The 13507-nt window shown below is 51.8% G+C and overlaps 1 protein-coding gene across 3 annotated transcripts in view; it reads right to left on the bottom strand.

Annotated features, from left to right (window-relative positions):
* The window catches only part of Cdh22 (cadherin 22), a 117419-nt gene that overhangs the window by 80595 nt on the left and 23317 nt on the right, over positions 1-13507 (bottom strand). The window contains exon 1 of one of the 3 annotated variants that reach the window (XM_055596261.1): positions 667-687. The exons of the other annotated variants lie outside the window; for them this stretch is intronic. The gene's annotated coding sequence lies outside the window, so the exon portion shown is untranslated. Of the gene's footprint in view, positions 1-666; positions 688-13507 lie in introns of those variants that run through there. 3 annotated transcript variants of the gene reach the window in all.

The following is a 13507-nucleotide window of genomic DNA, read 5'->3' as shown; positions in this document are numbered from 1 at the left end:
GGGGTTGGACTGTGAGGTAGGTCAGCTTAGAGACATAGAGACGCAGTTCTGGAGCTGCAGTTGCTGCGCCGGGGGTGTGGAGGGGGGCCCTGTTTTTTTTTTTGTTTTTTTTTTTCAGAACCGGTTATTACAGTCTTGGGACACGGTGTCCGCTGCGGATCTCGGCTTCTGCTCAGGTCCTCCAGCGACCAGGGATCACTCCCTTGGTGGCAAGAGCATTCTCTCTAATGATTAGCACAGTTACCTAACACTGCGCCAGGCCCAGCTGCTTTCTGCTGACACTGTTTTCAGCATTTGAGGCCCCCTCTGCCTTCTGGCTGCACAATCCAGGTTTTCTCCACTTGGTTCTGGGGGCTTCCTCCCTCTCGCTTCGCTCTCCCTCCCCCTTGATTTCACCTTTCCCCCTCCCCCACTTTCATTGCATCCCGGAAGATCAGAATTGGAAACTTATCACTGCTCCCACTTTCCTGATGGAACGGCTCTGGGTGAGGGGACAATGGGCTCGGACCTGCCAATGAAGAGCCTCAGAAAGGCTGCCATCCGCTCGCTTGACACCCTGGCTCTAAGCATCTGACAAATAAACTGCATAATTCTCACCCAGCACCCTGAGACAGTCCCTGCTCCTGTTGCCATGGATACAAAGCACAGAGAGGTTAAATGACGTACCCAAGATCACGCAGTCTGGTGCTCAAGACACACTTCTATCCTGGGGCTTCGCGGTCTACATGCCAGGGAGAAGCAAGAACGGGTGCCACGCCAGGGAACGTGGCCTACCTCTTTCCTCCTGGGGCCTGGTATGAGTCAGGTGCTCCCTCACCCAGACACAGCCCACAAGGGACTGCCCCCTCCTATCGGCATGCTTGGGGACTTCTGGGCTTATAACTTCCTGTTATACGGCAGCCTTGGACCTGTGCAAGGCAAGGACAGATTCCAGTCCACCTCTTAAACGGAGTCTAACCAGAACACCAGCTCAGTCCAGCCTGCTTACACACCGTTCTCGGGGCCTCTGAGTGAGGGGACGGTTGAACTGTCCCGGAACTCTATGTAGGAGCTCAGCACAGAGAGCCCCAGGAAGAGGAAATAGTTTGTGTGGTGTCTCAGGGAGGATGACTTTCCGGGGAAGGCTGAGGGGGGAGATGCGGCTAGGATGAGCACCTTGCCAGGGGACGAGGTTTCATCACGGAGCTGGCGACCCTCTCACTGACCTGCACGCGTCCCAGACAGACAGGCAAAGGATACAGGGAGTGGGTTGCTACTACCAGGCCCCAGAGCCCCAGGTTGGATGCTTGGAGTTGCAGCTTGCAATCCAGTTTGGCCCAGTGGCCCCCTAGACTGGGAGCCAGGTTCCATCTGGTGCGACAGATAGACGATGCCGGTGCCAGGCCTGGGGGGCGGGGGGGGGGCGTTCCTCCATTTCCTCTCTCGACAAGCGACGGAGCTAGTTGCCCAATTTCCCTGCTTAGGCTGGAACAGGAGAGTGAACAGAGCCTGACACTTCGTTCGTTTGTTGGAGGCTTAATCCTTTCCTTCCTGCATTTAAAGCTGCAGATGACAGTCATGGGTCTTGGTAGCCATCCCTGGAGAATGCTGCTGATGGCAAGCCAACTCACACACAAGCCTCCTTTGTAAGGGCTTCTTGAGACACAAGGGGAGCCCCAAAAATCTGCTCACTGCTGTAGGGAAGGAAGAAATGGGGCTGGTGGGGTCTGTGGGGGAGTCACACTTGGGCCGCCTTCTGCCAGCTGTGTGACCTAAGGGAACTTACTTCCCCTCTCTGAGCCTCAGTGCTCTTCTATGTAAAATGGGGAAAATAAATCCCTCCAAGATCTTTATTTTTTTCTTTTAAAGCTTGAGTTGACAGTGAATACAAAAGTAATTCTCTGGGAAGTCAAGTGCCGGAACCAGGTGAGCTGGGACTTTGTTTTCCACAGGCAAGAGAGGATCAGAGAGTGGATGAGCACAGCAGCTGCTGTGTGTGTGCTGTGTGTGTGGGGGTTCACTTCTGGTTCTGGGTCTCTGTGAGTCTCCACTCAGGAGTCCAACACCTACCGCCTGGCAACGTGACCGCACCACACAGGCAACACCTGTCCACCTGTATCCCTGTCTCTGCCCCCACCTGTCAGCCGTCTGGTCTAAGGACAGTCACCTGCTCCTGCTTTTGTGGCAAAGCCCTTCCCTTTCTGAGCTGAGGCTCCGAGAAGCCAACCGGACTGGTTTCTTTCCACTGTGGCTACCTATGAAGATGGCGGGTCCCCTCTGCTGGAATGCACAATGAAACCCTGATGCCAGCACAAGGCTCCCTAAACTTTTCATTTTATCTATGTGTGTGTGTGTGTGTGTGTGTGTGTGTGTGTGTATGAACATGTAGAGGTCAGACTCCTCCCACCGTATGCATTCCAGGGACCAAACCCAGGTTGGCAGGCTTGGCTGTGAGCACCTCCCCACACTGAGTCAACACGCTGGCATCCTAGTGTGAGACTTGAGGTGAGTCCATATGGGACCTATAAGAGGTGTTCTGTCTGACCTCGTGACAGGGGCTGAGGGATCTGTGGGATTTCCAGCTTAACGGATGTGATGGCTGTCTTCGCTGTCAGCTTGACTGGACTTTAGAATCACCTGGCTGACACGCCTATGGAGGCAGCTCCTGAGAGGACTCACTGAAGAGGGATCACCCCTTCAGTGTAGGCAGCACTAGTTCTAGTATTCTCAGCGGTATTCACAACCTTACTCAACAGCTGGCACTCTTTGGCTCTCCCATCATGCCCGTGGCTCTCTCGGTCCCCTCTGAAACTCCTCAATCATTCCTGGGCAAGCCTATTCTCACAGACTGCTTCAGTTACCCTCAGTACCATGATGGTTGCCAACCTTAGTGTTCCTGGTCTTGACCTGTCCTCTGAATTTAAATGTGGGGATCATGCCCTCCTCATTTCAATGCCTCTGCTAAGTCTCATCACTACCAAGCTCAAAGTCCCCTCAGTGGATGGCTCCAATATGTGTCCAGTGGTCCACGCCAGAAGGCTGGGAGTGCTTCTTGGCAGGAGCCCTTACTTTTCCTCCTGAACATTCCTCCACCTGACCACCTGGTGCCACCTCTATGCCCCGCTTTTAGTTCCAACCAGGGATTCAGGGTCACTCCTGGGCTATGGCTTCACAGTGGACAGTGACAACATTTAGCAAGAAGGAGGGAATGGAGAACCAGAAGGCTGGGGTGGGAGAAGACATGTGAGTGGGCTATGCCTGACACGTTCCCGAGATGAGCCTACAGTATGGCAGGCAGGTACAAGGAGCCATTTGCAAAGAACTCCAAGGACAAGCCCGGACTGGAGATATAAATCAGAGCATCCTCAGCTCACAGGTGACATTTAATGCTGAGGGATGCGGAGGTCTCGGAGGAGAGACAGAGCAGGCCCAGGGCACTGCCTCATAAAAGAGGAAACACCCGGCAGGGTGACGTGGAGAGAGCAGAGGGCTGAGGGCCATCCAAAACACTGGGTCGTGGAGCTGGCCAGAGATCAGTCCGCAAAGCTGCCGGGGGCAGGGGAAATGGAGGCACAGCCGTGCTGCGAATGTCCCGGAGAAGCAGGGCGTGTCTTCCCTGTGGACTGTGCGTCCGGAGAGCCAAGGGTGTTCAGTTGGGTTATTCCCCTGCTCAGCTCATTCTGCATCGTTCTCTGACATGTCTGTATCTTTAACTATGCGTTGACCATTGTATTTTAGTTTTTTAGCTTAAGAGAAAACTTGAAGCCTGGAACAGTGGCATTTCTCTTTTTTACAAAGCACAGGCATGTGGGTTTGGCTTTAAAACTCAAAGCCCTGGGTCCCCTGGGTGGCTGCATGGCTCAGGTGAGTCCTAGCTGCTTCCTTTGCTTCATCTGTACCCCAGGGGCCCTTGAGCGTACCAGTGGTCCAGAGAGGGCCTGCAGCCTGACTCCCTCCTCATTCAGACTGTGAACTTGGACTTCCATTCCCCTTATGCTGTGAGATCATTAAAAACTGAATTCACATTTTCTTGGAATCAGCCAATGTCCTGAGGGCAAGTGCCGATTCTCTGCTCTCTAACGTCCCGGCTCTCTGCTTTCCCTCCAGTTTTGACCTAATAATTCCTGGTAATTCCTTACAAAGGGCCCGCTTGTCAGCTCTTTGATGCTTTAATAAGATGATTTTTTGTATTTTATCCAGCATCCTTAGCTCCTTTTAGCTGAAGGGTTTGTCCCCAAACCTCAGCGCCCTGTTTCTAAACACAGAGATGGCTGATCTCTAAGGCTTGAGCACAACACATGGTGTATTTTAATGGCTTCATAAAAAATTGTTGTGCTGGGGATGGGGCTCAGTCAGGAGAGTGCTTGCCTGGCATGCCAGAAGCCCTGGGTCTGATCCTTTGCACTGTATAAATGAGAGAGATCAGGGTGAATACCCGTGATCCCAGCAGCAGTCTGGGGGCGGAGGTAGGGGGATCAGGAGATCAAGGTCATCCTTAGCCACTTGCTGAGTTCAAGGCCAGCCTGGGGTACATGAGACCGTTTCTCAAAAACAAACTTGAAGATCCTTTATAGGTTCACATGTGTGAACGTTTGATCCCCAGCTGGTAAGACTTTAGAAAGGGGCTGTAACCTTTAGGGGAGGTGTAAGCTGGAGGATATAGGTCTGAGGGGACAGACCTTGATGGTTCTAGCTCAGCCTGGACTAAATGAGGCCCTGTCTCAAAAAAATAACTATTGGTTGCTCGAACGAAGGACATGAAGCTAGATCTGCAGTGTCCCCACTCTTTAAAGGCATTTGTCATCATCTCAGATGCGATTCCAACAGAGATGGTAAGCGGTGAGAAGCAGGGCTGAGAGCTGAGAGGGAGGGGCCGCTGGCAGGAAGGACCAGGGGAGCCCACAGGGGAGCCGCATCTTGTCTTGGCAGATGAGCCATTCACTAGGCTGGAAGACGGCTCACAGGAAGTGGACCACATAAGCCAAAACCTGCACTGAGGCTAGTTGTGTGGGAGGGATGTAGAAGCTATGAGTGAGCAGAAAAGCAGGGACCATCCAGAAAAGAGGGCCTGGGGGGCTCCATGAATGCAGAGGCAGAGCCCGGGCAGGGCAGCTCCCTGCGGCCGCTGGCAGGAGGAAGGAGGAAGCAGCCTGTTGGAATGCAGGCGTGGTAATTGCTACAGAGGAGCGTTCCCTTCCGTTTGAAAAGCTTTCTGCTCTGCGTTTTTCTTTGGTCCCAGTTTCAAAGGAATTTTAATTGCAAAGAAAATTTTGTCATCTCCCTGGGGGGAGAGGGCTCCACAGCTTCCAACAGTCCGTGCCTGATTCGGCTGCTTCTCCATACTGGAGGTTTTCACGGTTTGGCTGCGTGGAAACTGTCTGGGGATTGGTCCTAGCGGAGGGTGGGGAGGGGGCAGGCCTCCCTGCTCCTTTCCAGGATTGGGGAAACTGGGTTTGCCGCCTGGGGTGGCCTGGACCAGGTCTTCCACGAGTACTTTAGTGCCCGTCTAAGCATGGGCCAGGGGTACCTGTGCCAAGCCCGCTTTTTCCTCCACTTGGCACGTTTGTTTAATCACGTAATAGGCCTGAGGAAGGCGGCCTCCATCCACTCAGTTTAGAGCAGGCTCCACATGGTGTCCCGTCTGAAAGCGGGGTTTTAAAAAGTTCAACTCGAATTTAGCAGACCACCCAGCCATTGCCCTCCAAAGTATCTACAGCAGAGACAAGGGGACACATGGTAGCACAGTTCAACTAAAGAGTGGAGGCACACTCATGTCGCTCTCATGGTGGAGGGCGCGGGTGTGGCAAATGTGGACTGTCCCCTCAAAGGGGCTCCCCGAAGGAAGAAAAGCCAAAAGAACAAAGCCATATCAATGGCAAGCCTTCCTTTCTAGAAATGTCCAGAAAGGCAACTCCGCCGAGACAGAAAGCAGATTTGTGTTGCTTGGGACTGGAAATGGGGGTGGGGCTGGTGTGGTGGGCAGGAAGGAGTAAAAGGGACATCTTGATGGATGGTGGTGGTAGGTGGCGGGAGTAATTTACTGGACATCATTACGTGTGCACTTACAATGGATGAATCTTATAGTATGTAAATTACACTCAGTAAAGCTGTCAGGGGAGAATGGCCCTGTTTCTTTCAGAATCAAAGACAGAATGTCTACAAGGCCCTACATGATCTGCCCTTTGACCTTTGTGACCACAGCTCCACTGCTTCTCTCCTCCCTTTTGTTTGCCAGCTTGCTGGCCTTATTCCCACCTGAGGACCTGGCATTGTCCATCCTTCTGGCTGGACGCTCTTCCCTCAATATCTGTGGTATCCCAGTGCGTGCGTCCTCTTCTGGCCTCTTTAGACACCTGACTGCATGTGTGCATGCCCACTCGGGCACACACACACCACTGTTCCTGAACACCCTTGTCCAAATATTGCCTCAAATATCAGACACTCTAAGAATAGCAGCCCAACTCTCTCCAAGCCTTCATCAATAAATACTCTTGCTTTCTTCTGTATACCATACAGCCTTGATCACCTCTGGGCTGTCTTATCTTCCCACATTTACTATGCTTTTAAGTGTGTGTGTGTGTGTGTGTGTGTGTGTGTGTGTGTGCGCGCACGCAATCAGGTGTCTAAGGAAGCCAGAAGAGGGCCTCGGATCCCTTAGATCTGGAGTTGCAGGTGATTGTGAGCCACCTGAAAGGGTGCTGGGAACTGAACTCTGGTCCTCTGGAAGAGCTGCAAGCTGAGCCATCTCTGCAGCCCCTTCCCTGTGCTCTTTGTCTGCCTTGCCCCTCCTCCATGGCACAGTGTGTCACTGGGATAGGAATCCTTGTATGTTTGTTTGTTTCCCACTCACATGCCCTGAAGACATAGGAGAGTCTCTGTCACAGAAAGGTGACCAACAAATATTGGTTGAGTATCTGAACTCCTAAGAGAGTCCACACAAACGCCTGAGTTCTCTCTGCGCCAGAAGCCAAACACGTGGCCACTGCATGGAAGGTTTTACCCCTACAGGGATAGCCTGTTAGGAGAGGGACCATGGCAAGAAAAACAAAGACAAAACAAAGCAGAAGTGGGAAGGACCGCCAGACTGCCTCACTTAGAATCAGGGTAGCCCTAAACGTTACCAGGGCTGCTGGGAGAGTGACATCTGTAGGACTCGGGAACTGGACTGAGAAAGGAAGGGGAGGGGGGTTCAGGCTTCGGGAAGAGCATGTGCAGAGGCCAGAGGCAAGAGAGAAAGTATCCTCTGGTTAGGGAAATGTAAAATAGCCCTTCTAGTGGAAACAAACAGGGCACTGGGGGAGCGATGTCACTGGTGAGGCGGTTGGTGCCAGTCTACAGAGGATCTCGGCACACTGTAAGATGTCACATCAGCTCGGCAAGGCACCGGTGGAGAGGTCCTTGCTGCATGCAGATGGGTGGCTCTGATTGCAATGTCTGCAGGGCCCCGAGCGAGGGTGTCCCATGCTTTAGCCGCACACTAGTGATCCCTGGAGGTCCTCAACAGGGGAGTGATGGTGATTAGATTTTCCTTTTAAAGGATCACTCTGGCTGTCAAGGAAGGGCCCTGAGAATGGGCTGGAGTTGATCTAGGAAGACCGGGTGGGAGGCTGTTAAGCCAGCTGGGCTGGGAGGACTGACAGTCGCTGTGATGGATCTGATGTGGGAGGCTGGAGTAAGGAGGGATTGTGGGTAACAGGACAGCCACTGCCAGTACAATGAGCAGGGCCCACGTGCTCAGGAGGGCTGCTACAGGAGCTGGACAGGGTTGTCAAGCCACATATCCGGAACACCCTGGGAGGCAGCGCCGTTTTCTCCTCTACTTTATTCTTATTTTTGAAAAGCTTTATCGTGTTTTTAATTATGCATGTCTGTCTGTGTGGAGGGCTGTGTACATATGTGTGTAGGAGCCCAGAGAGTTCAGAGGCATCGTACCCCCCTGGAGCTGGAGTTACAGAGGTTGTGAGGTGCCGCCCCAATGCCATTCCTCTGCAAGAGCAGTGCATGCTCTTCACCGCTGAGCCGTCTCTCCAGGCCCTGCCCCCTCTGTTTTATAGATGAAGGAAGTGGGACCCCAGGCTTGACTGGTGGACCCAGGACTCAATCTGATCATCACAAGAGACAGAAAGGGTCCCTGTCAGGAGCCTACACTGGGCCGGGGGGCTAGGTGGTGGCTAGAAAGAGAGGGAGAGAGGCCAAATGAAAGTCAAGAAGTAATCATGGGGACTGGAGAGATGGCACAGAGGTTTAAGAATACTGGCTGTTCTTCCAAAGGTCCTGAGTTCAATTCCTAGCAACCACATGGTGGCTCATAACCATCTATGGTGAGATCTGGTGCCCTCTTTTGGTGTGCAGGCACACAAGCAGGCAGAATGCTGCATAAATATTAATTAATTAATTAAAAAGGAGTCATGGCTAGCAGGAAGGGACTGGGGCTTAGACCCTTACAGACATTGCCCAATAGCAGCTGAGACAGCTTGAGGCCAGTATGGTGAGAAGAGGGGTCCAGCTCCAGCTCCACCATTGGGTGGCCAATGCCAAAACAGGCTGTTAATAAGATCCCTGCAGAACGGTGCTTCTCAACCTTTCTAACGCTGCCACCCTTTAATACAGCTCCACACGTTGTGCAGAACATGAGGAAAGCATAGAATCATTTTCTTTGCTACTTCATAACTGCAATTTTGCTACTGTTGTAAATCATAATGTAAATATCTGTCTTAGGTGACCCCTTGGAGAGGGGTCACAACCCGCAGGGAGAGAACCACTGAGATAGAGGATGTGGAAAGCCCAGGCAAGAATGCTGTCAAGTGAACAGGGGTCTGTTAACAGGGGTCAGCTTCGCCTGGGAGGGGCTACCCATCCCCTTGTCCTTTCTGTCTGTATATAAAGAACCAGTACGCTCTGTGTGCTGCACAGAACACATCTATGCACTCTGAAACATACCAAGGCAAAAATCACAGATTGGTAGAACTTAAAGTCATTTCTATTTGTTTTTCTCTCTCTGCTTATTTGTGTATTTTTTTAAACTAATAAATGTTAAACAGATTAAGGGCTGGCAGAGGGTGAGTTGGCGAAGATGACAGAGGACTGGATAACGAAGAGGAGGGAAGCAGTCTGGAGCGGGGAGTACAGAGCAAACGGAGGTTCCAGGTGAGGGGCGTGAAGCTTTGAGGTGCGGACAGAGCCTTCCTCGATAGCAGGAGGGGGGCCGGTGACCTTGGAAGGGCTGTGATGAGGGTGGGGGTGGGGGGACAGCAGATGGCAGTGGGCTGACTGAGCAGTGAGTGGGAGAGAGAAACAAGACAACTTGGTAATCCAAGCTTTGTGGGAAGGCGGGAGAGAGGGCTTGGAGCTGGAGAGGACTTTGGGGGGCCCAGAGGGAGGAGGGAGAGAAGTGTTCAGCGTGCAGGAGACCTAGGTGGGAGCCACTTGCCAAGGGCACAGGTGGCGAGCAGGAGCAGAAGGGAGAATTGGAGGGGTTCAGGATGCTGGGAACGGGGCTCCTGGGGCTCTCTGGGGGACCATTTCCCAGGTCTCCCCTCTTAGGTGTGGCCTTTGGGGGACAGTGACCAGTTTTGCTTCTTGGGGTGTTCTCTGACCCCAGCCCATGTTTCTAGGTCCTCCTGTCAACTCCTTGGGGCACAGACGGGGGCCCAGGTGGCTGCCTGGTGCTGCAGATCCGTTCAGACTTCGACCTTCACTGTCCCCCACATACCCAGCCTAGTTTGTTTTCCTACAGGCTCTTGTCTTAAACTCTCTGAAGTGGAAAAAGAGGTGACTTCTGGGGAAGGGGCTATGCTAAGGGTAGCCAAGGGCTGGGCCAGATCCTACCCTACCCCCTAGGCTTTTTGGCAGGAAGTAGAACATGCAGCTTCCCTGGGCCTCAGCATTCACTTTCATCTGAAACCCAGGGAAACGGGCTGGACATGCAGCTCAGCTGGTAGAGTCACTTAGAGTCTACGAAGTCCAGGCTTTGATCCCCAGCACTGCACAAGCCCAGTAATCACAACTGTAGAAGGGTAGAGGCAGAAAAATCAGGAGTTCAAGGTCACCCTCAGTTACCTAGACAGCAGACTTGAGGTTAGTTGGCTGTGGAGATGGCCTCAGTGATTAAAAGCATTTGCTACCAAGCCTGAGGATCTGAGTTCAATGCCCAGGACACACATGGCGGAGGCGGAGAACCAACCCAGTCAGTTGCCCTCTGGCCTCCACACAAATGCCTTGGCATGTGTGCCACCCCCATGCCTACCCCCCCCCCCCCACACACACACACTCCTACAGATTGAATAAACAAAGGAAAGCACACAGTCGTGTTCCCGAGCCTGGAGAAAGTGACATGTGTTGGCAACTTGAACACAGATGACTGTTACACACAACGGTCCCCAAAGCACCGTGGATAAGAAGGGGAAGGAAAAACATACCCCTTGTAGGTGATGCGGTGGGTGGACAGGGAGAGGACGGAGCCCAGTCCCCACGAGGACCGCACTGCCACTGAGATGGAGGAGTTAAACACGTCAACACAGATAGCTTTCAAAACACCGTTGGAGGAGAAGAAGCAAATTGCACGGTGCTACACCCAGAACGAATGCATTTACATTAGGAAACGTAAAACAATGCTCCTTATACGCTGTGGGTGCACGGAGCACACGCTGAAGTCTAAAAATGGTACAGATGACACACAAGCTTGTCACAGCCCCAGCTCCTGGGGAAGTGAGGACAGAGGGAGACTTGGAGGTGATGAGGAAGGGGACAGGTTGCTTCTAGTCTCCCACTCCTCAGAGTGGGTTCACTCGTCCTCCCACCTTTCTTTCTCCCTTTGGTGTTTGGAGACAGGGTCTTGCTACATAGCCTGGGACTCACAACGACCCTCAGTCTCAGTGGTCCAGATGCCACTATGCTTGATTAGAGTTATGGATTTCTTATACAGATTTTTTTTAAATGTAGCATTTATGTACTTCAGTGTCTGTGTGTGTGTGTGCATACGTGTGCATGCATGGTTGACATGTGGAGGTCAGAGGATAAGTTTCAGGAGTCTGTTCTCTCTCTCCTTCCACAATGAAAGTCCCGGGCACTGGAGCTTGATCGTCAGGTTTTGGTGGCAAGCGACTTTACCCACTGAGCCATCTTGCCAGCCCTGTTCCTCAAGATTTCGAGGGGCAGAATATAATGGTGGATTGAGGAGGAATCCGGGGCCCAGAGAGTAAGACTGAATTGTTCCGGGGACAAGCTAAGACTTGCACCTGGGGCTGTCCTTTCTTTATCTGGGCTCCTCTATTGCCCAAGCTTGGAGCGAAAAGGCCTTCTAAGCTGCCTAGGGTCCCCTCACCCCGAGCTGCTTTCAGGGGAGACCTGTGGTCCTTGAGTGTCTCCACTGCATGGTCTGGGGGTTGCCTTCTCTCTCGGGGCTCTGCAGGACGGTCTTCTGGAGGCAGTGCAGTGCGATGGGGAGCTTACACTTTGGAGTGCTGCTTTGGGGAGATGGAGAGTTTACTAGAAAGTGCATAAGAGGCTTCCTTCCTCTGCAAATAGTCCAGTGTGCAGATTTCCCGGGACACAGGGTCCGTGGTGAGTCCTCCACATCTCTCCCTCCCTTGCCTGGTCTATTTACTCCTCCTTTCTTTTTTTCAAACCTCTCTGACGGTAAGCAGGGAACCAGGTCACTCCAGGTAGTTTGACTCACTCCTGATCCCTGAGCCAATTATAGAGCCTGACAAAAAACAGGTGCTCGGGCTAGGTTGTGCCATGGATTCTGAAATCTGGGGTGCTAGATTTGCCAGTGCTGACCAAAGCCACCACGGTCTAACTGGGTGACTCACCCAGGACACAGGGTGGTGTGGCGGGATCATCTTTTTTGTTTGCGTCTGTTTTAAGATGGGGTCTGGCTATGCCCGTGGCTACCTTAGAACTTGCTATGTAGAACTGATTGGCCTCAGACTTCTGGTGATTGCTCTGGCTCTGTTAGTCCTCAGTCCTGGGATCATAACCCTGCATCACCATGCCAAGCTCCTGAGGCCATCTTCAGTTCTACCTTGAAGACAGTAGAGAACCATTAAAGATGGCATAAGGGATGAGACATGACATTGTCAAACTTGATGACTTAGGTTTGATTCCCAGGATCTCCATGGTAGGAGACAGCACATGCCCGTAGTGTGTCCTTTGACCTCTGGACACAAGTGTGTCCCCACACAGAAACACAGAAATGCATAAACAAACAAATAAATGTTCAAAATGTTTTTTTTTTTTAACACACTGGGTGGAGTTTGGCTTTGTGTCAGCTCTAAAGCGAGGAGACCACAAGCAAGAACACGGTGAGCAGTTTGCATGACAGACGGGATTCTGAGCTCACTCTAGTCCTCTGAACTATCTGGGAAGCTGGAGGAGGTCAGGGGACAGTAGGGTGACCGGATGGAAGTTCTTTTTAAATTTAAGGAGATGCTATGTAGTACAGGCTGGTCTTAAACCTATGGCAACCCTCAGCCTTCCTGGTGCTGGTATTATAGGCATGTACCTCCATACCTCATGGGTCACTGGGATCTTTAGACACTAGGAGACACTATATGTATAAGGATATGGTTTTGTGCCAGGCGGTGGTGGCACATGCCTTTCATCCCAGCACCTGGAAGGCAGAGGCAGAGGCAGAGGCAGGTAGTTCTTTGAGTTTGAGGCCAGCCTGGTCTACAGAATGAGTTTTAGAACAACTAGAGCTACACATAAAAACCATATATATATGGTATATATATATATATATATTTCTGTAACCAGGTGTGGTGGACCATGCCTTTAACTCCAGTGCTTCAATCGATCTACATATTATATAACGAAGACTACACAATAGAAAGACTCTGTCTCAAAAAAAATAAATAATAAATAAAACAAAATAATAAAAAATTTAAGAAGAATATATTTTGTAAGGAACACGAAGGTTCCCTTCACCCAGTTGGCTGCTGTCACCGTGACAGCCTTTCTCATGTTGCAACTTCCTGTACCTTTGTATTCAGACAGCATTGACACAGGTCTCCAGTAAATTCCCAGCTCACCTGAGTCACTTGGCAGAAACAAGTTTTTATGTCAACTCACAAACCGACCCGTGTAAGCCCTCGACAAACAGTGCGTGTTATTGCAGAGGCGGTAGTCAGCGACGGAAGCGGTCAGTGTCCCTGCCTCTTGTTTGTCTCGGACACATCTGCCGACCTACGCTTGGTGCTCAGGACAAGATCACGCATGCCTGAAACTTCCCTCTTGAGGGAGAAGCAGGAAGGGCAGGTGGACTATTGTCCAGATGAGAGGGGAGGGGACCACTTAAGATCAAATAGCAGCTAGCATCTTCTCCATACCGCCTGTGTGCCTCTGCCCATCTCGGGGGCCGAGCAGCGGATACAGATGCCTTTTGCAGATGAGGAACAGAGGTGCCTTGCAAGATGCTGAAGCTCTCATTGCTGTCTTTAGACCTTCTCCAGCATTAGGGCCCACGGCCACTCTGGTCATTGAATTCTAAGAATACCCCCATATTCCTTTTGTCCCCAAAGACACT

The sequence above is a fragment of the Psammomys obesus genome, unplaced genomic scaffold (assembly GCF_907164565.1).
Source record: "Psammomys obesus unplaced genomic scaffold, mPsaObe1.curated_primary_1811, whole genome shotgun sequence".
Classification (NCBI taxonomy): Eukaryota; Metazoa; Chordata; class Mammalia; order Rodentia; family Muridae; genus Psammomys; species Psammomys obesus.
The sequence above is the reverse complement of the archived record's forward strand: the minus strand, read 5'-3'. Positions and strand labels throughout refer to the sequence as shown.